Below are 12,132 nucleotides of genomic sequence, written 5' to 3' on the forward strand. Positions count from 1 at the left end.
CCGCATTGCACTTTATGATTTACTGCAACCTAAAGAAAACAACAACCTTGGATCATACTTGAGCCTTCACTGCTGCTTCCGTTAATCTAGGTTGTTCATACTCAAAGATCTGTCATGTATATCTTCTGATCTCATGCAGACTCACCATGGAATGGAAAGATGGGGGTCAAGGTACAGGGCTTCATGCATGAGAGATGCTTTTTGCACAAGATCATTAGAAAACATTTTCAAGAAGTGCAACAGTGTCAAGCACACCGAACCACCACAAAGACCTCTGCAAGAGCAATCCATGGGTCACTTCCCACACAGAAGGTGGTGCAGTATTTATGGAACATAATCTCATCAGAAAACAGTAGCTTGTAGACCTGCTGTAGAATAGATAACACGTTTATAGATACACATTAAAAGCTTGACTGTGTGCGTATAGGAATTTAGATGGGGAAGGTTTATTACATGCAGTCAGTCAAATTGCACATAACAGGAGTGTATCAACCAGAAAAAACTACCATCTGTATATCAGTTATTTACCCGGTCCCACCAAGAGAACTTTGCTTTTCTCTCATTCTCTGAATGTAGAATTAAAAAAACATAGAAAGGTCTGGATGAATTGAAATAAATGGTGGTCGGTGTTTAACATAGCAAAACTATATCAACATATCCATTTATAATCTCTTGCACAACTCCTGCAGTATAATCAAAAGTCTCATTCATCCAGTCATATGCTCCCTACTTCCCAAACATATATGCATCCTTTACTATTTGAAACACTTCTGCATAAACAGACTCCCACTTGCACAGAGAGGCTACTCATCCAAGTCCAGACTGTGGCTGAATAAAATTGAAAATAGATGTAATTTCTACTAATATAATAATTACCATATGATTTCATACGGAAAAGGACATATTATTTTTACATGATTATTTATTTATATTGAAAACATCTGAAAATGACTATGGTCTGATTTTATTGCGGGGATCTGCTCCAAACAGAGTTTTTTTTATTTATTTTTTTAGAACAAGATATTCAGAACAGGGCATCTTCGCAGCACCACAATAATTCATTTAAAATGCTATTTTGACACCCAGTTTGCCTTTAAATAAAATATTGAGTCTCCTGTGAAAATGGCAGTAGGCCATGTTGCAATTTCAAATGACATTTTGATTAATTATACAGCCTTAGTCTGGACAAGTCCAAACTGTTTTAAACAGTAAGGTTTCAGCAAAGATGCATTAGCAATTAATACGACTGGATAAATAACAGATAAATTGTATGAAACAGATGTTTTTATATAGTTTTGCTTGTCGTTATACACGTCCCCAATTTACTTCAATTCATCAAGAAAGTACACCATAAGTAGTATTCTTCGTGGAGACAAGAGCGAAGGTTTGTGGGTGAAGTGGTCCTTTGACAGGCCACTGAGCATAACACTGGACAGTAAAAACAACTGAACACAGCAGTCTGTTAGTCTTAGTCATTACCAGTGCTCTTTAATTTCATGTTTCACTTCCTCTGTGAAGTAGAGTTTTGCTCAGTTTATGACTCTCAGGACAATTGCCCCACAGCATGAACTATAATGTCAGCAGCTTGTTTGAAACGGTGTCTGAGAGGCAGAGGCAGGACGGACGACAATGAAACATGACACAACTCATCCTCTGCATTCAGTGTGTTCCGGAACATGAGATATAAATAACCTCATCCTTAGTGTGTCAAATGGCTTTGTCTTGTATTCACAGTGGTTCATTGGCTCCACCCAATGGAGTTTAAATCACCCAATAACATAATTTCCCTCAGCATTGTTTTTAGATAAAAAAAAGCACAACAGACTCCCCACTGCCACTCCATCAAGCTGTCAGAGCTACATTACCTCGGAGCCCACACTGTCACTAACTGCACTCCCTAATGAAGACTCATTATCATTTGAGTGATCATTTGTGAAGTCTAAAAAGATGTCAGAGAGAAGCAGACAGAAGCGTCTACATTATGTGTGAAGGATATATCAAGGATGTCAAACCGAAGCAGCAGTGAAAACGGGTTCAAACGATACAGATAGAAGCTGAAGCTACAGAGGAGTGAGAACCAGCACATCACCTGGTGATCCAGACAGAAGACCATGACATTAAGGAACAACAGTGTTCCTGTAAAGACGGGTAGTACTTTCTCACTGTAACAACTATCAAAAAGAAAAAGCAGCATGTGTTTATATTTAGTATAGCTTCAGTAGCTAGCGTAGCATAGAAGTGCTAACGCTAGTTAACAATATGCTAGACATATTCTGCTAATGTTAGCTCCACAGGTTTTTACGTAGAATTATAATGTTTTAGAAACGTACGTCCTCTTTCCGGGTAAAGAGTATCACTATTACACAACGTTTAACCGTGGCTAAATCCAAATTCACAAAAACAGCCTGACCATGAAGAACATCTGTAACGACTGCATGAGCGCATACAGAGCAGAGCCGGAGAGTTGTCCAACCCTGATCACAGCTGGACGATGCTACGCTATGATTTGCTAGTCTGCGTTCATGGGGGTGGACATAGCAAAGGGTCAACTAGCTGATGGAAATAACACCAACAACTCAATAAACTGGAATTATCCTTTAAAGTACTATAGTTTATGGAGCTTACATTCCATATGTTACTATATCCACACATCAGTACTAATAGCAATGAGGAACTCATATCACATATACAATCAATCATCAATCAAACTTTTATTTCAGACTCAGGGTCCAGATAAGACGGAACATTAAATAGAATACAATTACATAGAAATGCACAATCACTTCCTTTACATTTAAACATTTCTAAAATGTGTTTAATCGACAAAGGTTTGCAAATCCCCATGTTTATGACCGAACCCGTCCAGAATGTACCCCGCCCTTTTAAGCAAAAATATATTTGGGATGGATCCAGTCCACCTGCAAAAGACAAGTGGGTTTAGATATGCAAGTGCAATACTCTTACTCTCAAAATAACTACAATGAACTACGTTAACAGTGTGTTAACACTTGTTGCTGATGTTCAGTATACTTCGTTTTTATGCCGATTTCATTGTTGTGTTTTACTTACAATTGTCCATCTATATTCAATGTAAGTCGATACATTTAAATAATATACTTCAAGAGGTCTTGGGGTTAGATCCACAGAGACAAGTAGCCTGGGGTTTTTCAGATTTAAAATGTATACTGCGAGAGATTCCTCATAGAACAAGACTTAAAATCTAGCCAGCAACTCCAGAGGCAAAGAAAACACAACCAATAACACAACAAGCTTCAGAAAGAACAAACAACATGATAGAAGTCCAGCAATGGACAAAAGGTCACGGGTCTTTAACGTTATAGTTTTTTATTGTAGTCTGTTTCTTAATACTTTCTGACTTCTCTGCTCTATCTGTCACAGTGGCAGCGGGGTGTGGCTAGGCTCAGCTGCAGAGTGGGTGGAGCGGGGGTGTGGTTCAGGGAACAGTGTCATGATGTGTAAATGAGCCTCAGCTGGGGTCAATTGTGTTTTGTGTTCCATATACGAACAGGAGTAGCTGGAGAGGAGAGAGAGCGGGTAGCGGAGGCCCGGATCGGTCGCTACCAGAAGCGTGACAAATAAATAAATAAAAACTGTTACTGCCCTCACAATTGTGTGTGTTGCCCTCTTTGGTGCCTGCCCGAGACTCAAACCTGTTACAGTCACTTTCAACCAAAGCCCATTGTTTTCTGTTAGAGATGCAAATCATTAAATTCACCTCACATATATTGACTATAATTTCTTTTCTTTAAAAAACACAGAGTAGTCACCGTGGTTTTCAGCGAACGCTGTCAGAACTAGATAAGACACGTACATTGTGTGTTGGGAGGCACATTTTCTATGCAGACAAGACACCACACACACAAACACACACACACACACACACACACACACACACACACACACACGCAAACACACTGAGTAAAGACCTATAAAACGCCTACACTGGAGGAAAGACAAAGCCATTTAAAGCTTGATTGTGGCAAATATGTTTATAACCACTGATGCAACGTAATCAATATTGAGCTGGAATACTTGTAATGCAATGTGATGGTTAATTACTATTAAGGGGCATTATAAGATGTATAATAATCTTATTATCTAACTATAAAGCGCAAAATCTCTATTTGTGTGTGTGTGTCCCTCTCATATCTCAAGAACCTCACATCCGATCTACTTCACAGTTGGCGGGCGTATTGATGATGACCCGAGGACGTCCAGTGTCGATTGTACTTGTTGCAATTAGGACACAATTAGGACACAAGATACATTCGGTATTATTAAACGTTGAATGAACAAGTGATAGCTCTTTGTGCAGCAGCATAGAGGGTGCTTCAGCCATGCATGCTGTCCGCTGAGTGGCTCCTTCCTCATTGTACTTATGAACAGTCTTGCGCTGCGATTGACCCACGCCCCAAACAGGCTGCGCACTAGCCCCATTTAGAAACAGGTTGTTTTGTTTTCATCTCCGGAAAAGCAGCAGTTTTGTCCATACAAGGTTTCCATCGGCAGCAACGATACTGTATTTCTTATCTACCTAACAGTTGCTCCATCCTCATTCTAATTAGTAGTAGTAGTAGAACTGATGCATGGAAGGACAAAGAGCAATGAGCCAGCTGACCCAGAAAACCCCCTTTAATTTACAAGCTACAATTAAGTTCCACTCAAACATACAAATGAGGCAATTGCTGTGGTAAATGACATTGAAATGCATTCAACACAATTCATACATCTGTATAAATTACAAAAAAGGTCACTCTTTGCATATTCACATTGTTGTATTGAGAAGTGAACTTTTTTTCTCTGCTGTATTTTTTATGCAAATCATCCCTGTTTGAGAGTATCATAGTGTTAAGTAAAGTAGAATCACACAGAGGCGTTATTAGTGCTTCTGCCTGCAGCATCATGTGAGATGCAGCGGTCTGTATATTGAGTAGGTGGAGGTCAGGTCTGGGAGGAGCAGGGAGTCCGCAGGATGATGGGCACCAGTAAATCCATAAAGCAGGGCAAGGCTCTCAGACAACCAGAGAAATTAAAGGTACACTATGCAGCAATTTTCGCTATCTGTTAGATATCAGTCAGAGTTGGACCCTCCTCCACAGCTCACAGAGAGAGAGAGAGACAGAGAGACCGAGAGATACAGAGAGAGAGAGAGAGAGAGACAGAGAGACCCAGAGAGACAGAGAGACAAAGAGAGAGAGAGAAAGACAGAGAGAGAGAGAGACAGAGAGACCCAGAGAGACAGAGAGACAGAGAGAGAGAGAGAGAGAGAGAGAGAGAGACAGAGAGAGAGACAGAGAGATTGATTGTCTAGGGTCTTTATTTCTCAATCAAATCAATTATACAGCTCATCAAATCCTTACACCAAAACTAAAACATGCAACACAAAACAAACAAAACCAAAGAAGAAAAACCAAAAAAAAAAAGTCAGAAGTTCAGAACCAGAGCATCTCCTCTGACTGAACACAGGATGTCCTTCAGAGCCCAACAGTTCACAAAGAGTTCTGTGTTGTTTGTGAGGCTGTAAAAACCAAACTCCACCCTGAGCCGAGCAGTCAGGAGTCCCGTCAGCATCAAAGGGTCTTCTGACCCTTTACCCAACACACAGTTTTTCCTCGTTTTCCAAATTGCCAGTTTGGCCAGTCCTGAAAGGAAATTCATTAGTGTGTGTTAGTGTCATTGCAGAGTAATTTGGACCATAAATAAATCTGTTCTCCCAAGCCCTGAAACCACGCCTGCAGGCGGCTGAAGAGTCTCACCAGTCTGGAGCACTCTACAAACAGATGATGGATGGTTTCTGTCTGAGAGCAGAAAGGGCAGCCGTCCCCTGCGCCAGGATCGAGGTGCACCAGATACCTTTTCGTAGCTATAGCCCCATGTACAATCCTCCACTGGAGGTCTCCTGTCCGTTTGTCTACAGGGGGTTTGTACAGGGACCGCCAACTGCCCCGTGGGGAGGATCCCCTACCAAAAGACTTGGCCCACCTCGACACCCACCTATCAGAGAACGCAAGTTAGAGACCTTCACACTGACCTGGTACGTTGCTTTACTCCCCAGAGTCTCAAATTCCCCCAGCTGGGGTGTCTTTAGAGACAGAAGGATGTCCTCCTCCTCCTTCCACTGTCCAACCGCAGGACAGACAACCAGGGGTGGGAAGACATACTCACAGTCATCGTCCCATTGGTCAGATGATGTGGGGTCCCTAACAAACGCTCTGAGGGCTTCTGGCAGAGGAGCAGAGACTTCCTCCACCAGCCTGAGCAGCACCCTGCTGGACCGGATGTTGATGTTGATCAGCTCCGCTAGCTGAGGGATGGAGGTCATCATTAGACACAGCCAGCCTCTCTCAGTCATGACCTTCACCCATGTGTACTGCCTAGGGGATGTTTGACCCTCCATACATCCACCACACCTGTGATAAAGTGGTAGATGACTGGAGCTGAAGTTCCTCTCCTGTTCTGTCCACTAAGGAATCTATGGTGCAATTCCAGTCCCCAACCCCATCACTACGCACTGGTTCTGGTCACACTGCTGCAGGACATCTCTCAGTTTGTGGAAGACGTCTGGTGTTTTTGGTGCATAGATGTTAATAAAAACAAATGAAATGTTTTGTATGGCGGCTCTGACCACCAGAGCCCTGCCTGTCACTATCTGGATGGAGGAGATGATGGAGGAGATGATGTTAACATCCAGCCCAGGTGAGAACAGAACGGCTACACCTGCAGACAGGCTGGTCCCATGAGACAGGACATACTGGCCTCTCCACCACAAACCCCAGTCTATCTCATTTTTTGTGTTTCCTGCAGGAAAACAATGTCTAGTCGTTTCTGTTTGATCATCTCTGCAGTGACCGCTCTCTTCTCTCGGTCCCTCCCACCATTAATGTTTAAAAAGCCAACCCTCACCTTGTGCATTGAAAAATGAAAAAGAACAGTGATGTTTTATTTACCTTATATATGCTTCCTTTGGGCAATATTATCAGGAAACACTGCATAAACTTTCATTGCTATGCAGACGATACTCAATTATATCTATCGATCAAACCAGAGGAGACCAACCAGCTCGCTAAAATTCAAGAATGTCTTAAAGACATAAAAACATGGATGACCTGCAACTTCCTGATGTTAAACTCAGACAAAACTGAAGTTATTTTTACTGGGCCCTGAACACCTCAGAGATCAATTATCTGGTGATGTGGTTTCTGTAGATGGCATTTCCCTCGCATCCAACACCACTGTAAAGAATCTAGGCGTTATCTTTGACCGAGACTTGTCCTTTAACTCCCACGTTAAGCAAATCTCAAGGATTGCATTTTTTCATCTACGTAACATTTCAAAAATCAGGCACATCTTGTCTCAAAAAGATGCAGAAAAGCTGGTTCACGCGTTTGTTACTTCCAGACTAGATTACTGCAACTCCTTATTATCAGGCTGCCCTAATAAGTCTCTTAAATCCCTCCAGTTGATCCAGAATGCTGCAGCTCGTGTACTTACAAAAACTAAGAAAAGAGATCACATTACTCCTGTATTAGCTGCTCTGCACTGGCTCCCTGTAAAATCAAGAATCACATTTAAAATTCTTCTCCTCACCTACAAAGCCTTGATTGGTGATGCACCATCATATCTTAAGGAGCTTGTAGTACCATATTGCCCCACTAGAGAGCTGCGCTCACTAAATGCGGGGCTACTTGTGGTTCCTAGAGTCCTAAAAAGTAGGATGGGAGCAAGAGCCTTCAGTTATCAAGCTCCTCTTTTATGGAACCAGCTTCCACTTTCAGTCCGGGAGGCAGACACAGTCACCTCATTCAAGAATAGACTTAAGACTTTCCTGTTTGATAGTGGTTATAGTTAGGGCTGAATCAGGTTTGCCCTGGTCCAGCCCCTAGATGTGCTGCTATAGGCTTATAGGCTGCTGGGGGATGTTTTAGGATACACTGAGCACCTATCTCCTCTTCTCTCTCTCCTTATGGATGAATTTACATCTCTCCATTGCACCTTATTAACTCTGCTTCCTCCCCGGAGTCGTTGTGACTTCACGTCTCATAGGGTCCATTGGACCTGGCGGTGTCTGATGCCTGGTGAGCCGGCCTCCCGCGTTGGCCCTGCTGATGCGCCCCGCCCCTCCTCTCTATCTCCTTCTGTTTCATGGATTGGAGTTCCATTCATACATTGTCATATTCATGTAATGTGTTTATGTAACTTTGTAAATGCTGTTCATCTGTACACATGACATCTATTGCTTCTGTCCATCCGGGGAGAGGGATCCTCCTCTGTTGCTCTTCCCTTTTTTTTTTTTACCTGTGAAAGGTTATTTTTGGGGAGTTTTTCCTGATCCGATGTGAGGTCCTGGGACAGGGATGTCGTATGTGTACAGATTGTAAAGCCCTCTGAGGCAAATTTGTCATTTGTGATATTGGGCTATACAAAATAAACTGAATTGAATTGAATTGAATTGAAAGTTTAAGTTTATCACTTTTACAACCCAGCCCGACAGTTCTGAAGCTGCTCGCTAGCTTCCTGAAACACTGCAGCTCCCGCTCCAACACCGGGTTGGGGATGAACGGGGGAACCCCGGACACGTGACCCGGGTGGTGGGCACTGCGAGCGGGAACACCTGCAGATAAATGCTGTTCAGTGTGATGCCGCTCGATATTAATTAGCTCACAAAACGCTCCTCTTTTAAAAACACCAGCACACCTCGGTTCATCTTGGAGGCGGAGCACAGGTTACAGTGTCCCACACGGTCTCCCACAGCCAGGAGAACCGCCTCTACCGGGACACCCGGATCGGGCTGAACCCGAACTCCATGCCTCAAAGACAGGGACGGCATCTCAGAGGACGCCATCCTGGAAAAAAAACCAATAAACAAAATACACCGACAAACAGACAAAAACACAACAACTCAATCACTCAGTGAACTATGAAAGAAAAAAATGAAGAAAAGTTTTAGAAAAATCACCAAACATTTAGCCTTACCACACTCTCCACCACCACCTTCCTAGAGAGAGAGAGAGAGAGACACTCACCTATAATTATACATGCCCATGTTTCATACATGGTTGGATGGCCACGGGGACTTGTTTTGTTTCCTGTTTGCAACTTCTTCTTCTTCTTCTTCTTCTTCTTCTTCTTCTTCTTCTTCTTCTTCTTCTTCTTCTCTGTTTAAAGTCATGCATATCTATAGCCAATACTTCTGACCAAACTACGCTGTAGCCTTTATTTCACATCCCTTTTGATATTTTCTGTATTCTTGTTTTCAGTCTACGTAAGTAATTTCCTGTTTTATTTTGGCACCCACCTTTTGTCTCTTGTTTCCATGGACTGTATATAAGAAGTGGACGTAGTCATCGTGTGTCAACCATTGGTTTGTGGACCGATGTTAAGAAGTATAGTGGAAAAATTGATGTCTTCTTCTGGTCTGGATACTAGTTACGGACTTGTCTCTAATTAAACTCTGTTACTTCTTCTAATCTGACTAAGTGTGAGTCTCCACTGGAACCCACTCCTTGATGGACAGACAACAACTAAGGAGTTGAGTTGACAAGAATTGTTTTAATTAAACCAATTTGTGCTGCAGTCTTCTATGTTATTGTGTTAATCATTTCACCTAATGCATGTTGCAACATCATTCCAGATCCGGAGGTTAAGAACCACATGTGAGAAATCTTTTTTTCTCTAAAGATGGTATGATGGAGCCCCAAAATGTTCAATATTAGATTAATAATAATTAAATTGTAAGATAGATAATCACACAGATACATTGTGTAAAATATATAAATGAACCAACACTTAAATATTGGAAGACATTATCAAAACGTAACTCTAATTTAACTAATTGAACTCATTTTGAAAAGCTATTCCATTATTCATGTTCATATTAACTGAATTTCATATCATTCTTATTCATTTCAACAGCTTATTGCTCAAGGGCACCTCGGAGGATTCACTGAATGGAATGTCTTTCTCAGCCTTCTCTGTCAAGGTCCCTTCAAATAATATTCATCTCATAACAAAATAACTAAGGCCATTCCCACCAAAAGTTCCTGTAAGTCATTATAATTAGAATCTATCTCAAATAATGACATAGTATCTCAAAATATTGAGAACATTTTTCATTATTTTGACTCACTATGTCATTACTTTGAGATTCTAGGTTATTATTTTGAGATGTTAAGCACATATTTTTAGATTTTAAGACAGTATTTATAGATATGAAGTTGTTATTTTATAGATGCAGTCATTATTTTGTTTAGATACCAATACCAAGTTATCTTTTTCAGATACCAAGTTATTCATTTTAGATACTAAGTCATTATTTGAATATGCTATGTGATTATTTTAGGATACTAAGCCATTTTAAGAGTCAATATATTTAGATGCTAACTCAATGAAAATATTCTAACTATTAGAAGCAAGATTGATGATCTCCTGCCCTCAACCAGTGCCAATCTGTCCTCAAGTGGAGTGGCCTTGGAAACGGCTGTATATACCCTGGTGTATATTTGGATAGCTTTTCTCCCATTAACCTTGACCAATTGTCTTCAACGGTTTCTACTTCTAAACTGTCTACCTGTCTCTTGGACCCCATCACGACGAGGCTGCTTAAAGACGTTTTACCTTTAATTTCTTTAATATCTCTGTTGGATATTGTTAATGGTTCTTTACTTACAGGCCATTTACCACAGTCCTTCAAAGTAGCTGTAATTAAACCTCTCCTGAAAAAGCCCACTCTTAATCCAGAGGTGTTAGCTAACTACAGACCGATCTCCAACCTTCCCTTCCTCTCTAAGATCCTTGAGAAAGTAGTCACAAATCAGTTGTGTAACTTTCTACATCATAATAGTTTATTTGAGGAGTTTCAGTCAGGATTTAGAAAACACCACAGCACAGAGACAGCACTGGTGAAAATTACAAATGACCTCCTAATTGCATCAGATAAAGGACTCATCTCCGTACTGGTATTATTAGACCTTAGTGCTGCGTTCGACACCATTGATCATGACATCCTATTACAGAGATTGGATCAGTCAATTGGCATTTCAGATACCGCGCTAAGTTGGTTTAAATCCTATTTATCAGATCAATTTGTATTTGTAAATGATGAAGCCTTGATGACCACCAACGTTAATCATGGAGTTCCACAAGGTTCTGTGCTTGGAACAATTTTATTTACCTTATATATGGTTCCTTTGGGCAACATTATCAGGAAACACTCCATGACCTGTCATTGTTATGCAGATGATACTCACTTATATCTATCGATCAAACCAGAGGAGACCAACCAGCTCGCTAAACTTCAAGCATGTCTTGAAGACATAAAAACATGGATGACCTGCAACTTCTTGATGTTAAACTCAGACAAAACTGAAGTTATTTTACTGGGCCCTGAACACCTCAGAGATCAATTATCTGGTGATGTGGTTTCTGTAGATGGCATTGCCCTGGCATCCAACACCACTGTAAAATATCTCGCCGTTATCTTTGATCGGGACTCCCACGTGAAATCTCATCTACATAACGTTTAAAAAATCAGGCACATCTTGTCTAAAAAATATGCAGAAAAGCTGGTTCACACGTTTGTTACTTCCAGACTAGATTACTGCAACTCCTTATTATCAGGCTGCTCTAATAAATCTTAAGTCCCTTCAGTTAATCTAGAATGCTGCAGCTCGTGTAATCACAAAAACTAAGAAAAGAGATCACATGACTCCTGTATTAGCTGCTCTGCACTGGCTCCCTGTAAAATCAAGAATCACATTTAAAATTCTTCTCCTCACCTACAAAGCCTTGATTGGTGATGCACCATCATATCTTAAGGAGCTTGTAGTACCATATTGCCCCACTAGAGAGCTACGCTCACTAAATGCGGGGCTACCAGCTTCCACTTTCAGTCCGGGAGGCAGACACAGTCACCACATTTAAGAGTAGACTTAAGACTTTCCTCTTTAATAGTGCTTATAGTTAGGGCTGAATCAGGTTTGCCCTGGTCCAGCCCCTAGATGTGCTGCTATAGGCTTATAGGCTGCTGTGGCACCTATCCTTCTCTCTTTACTTATGGATACATTGACACATCTCTCCAATGCACCTTACCAACTCTGCTTCCTCGCCGGAGTC

Source organism: Cyclopterus lumpus, chromosome 4, assembly GCF_009769545.1.
Source record: "Cyclopterus lumpus isolate fCycLum1 chromosome 4, fCycLum1.pri, whole genome shotgun sequence".
In the NCBI taxonomy this organism is placed as follows: Eukaryota; Metazoa; Chordata; class Actinopteri; order Perciformes; family Cyclopteridae; genus Cyclopterus; species Cyclopterus lumpus.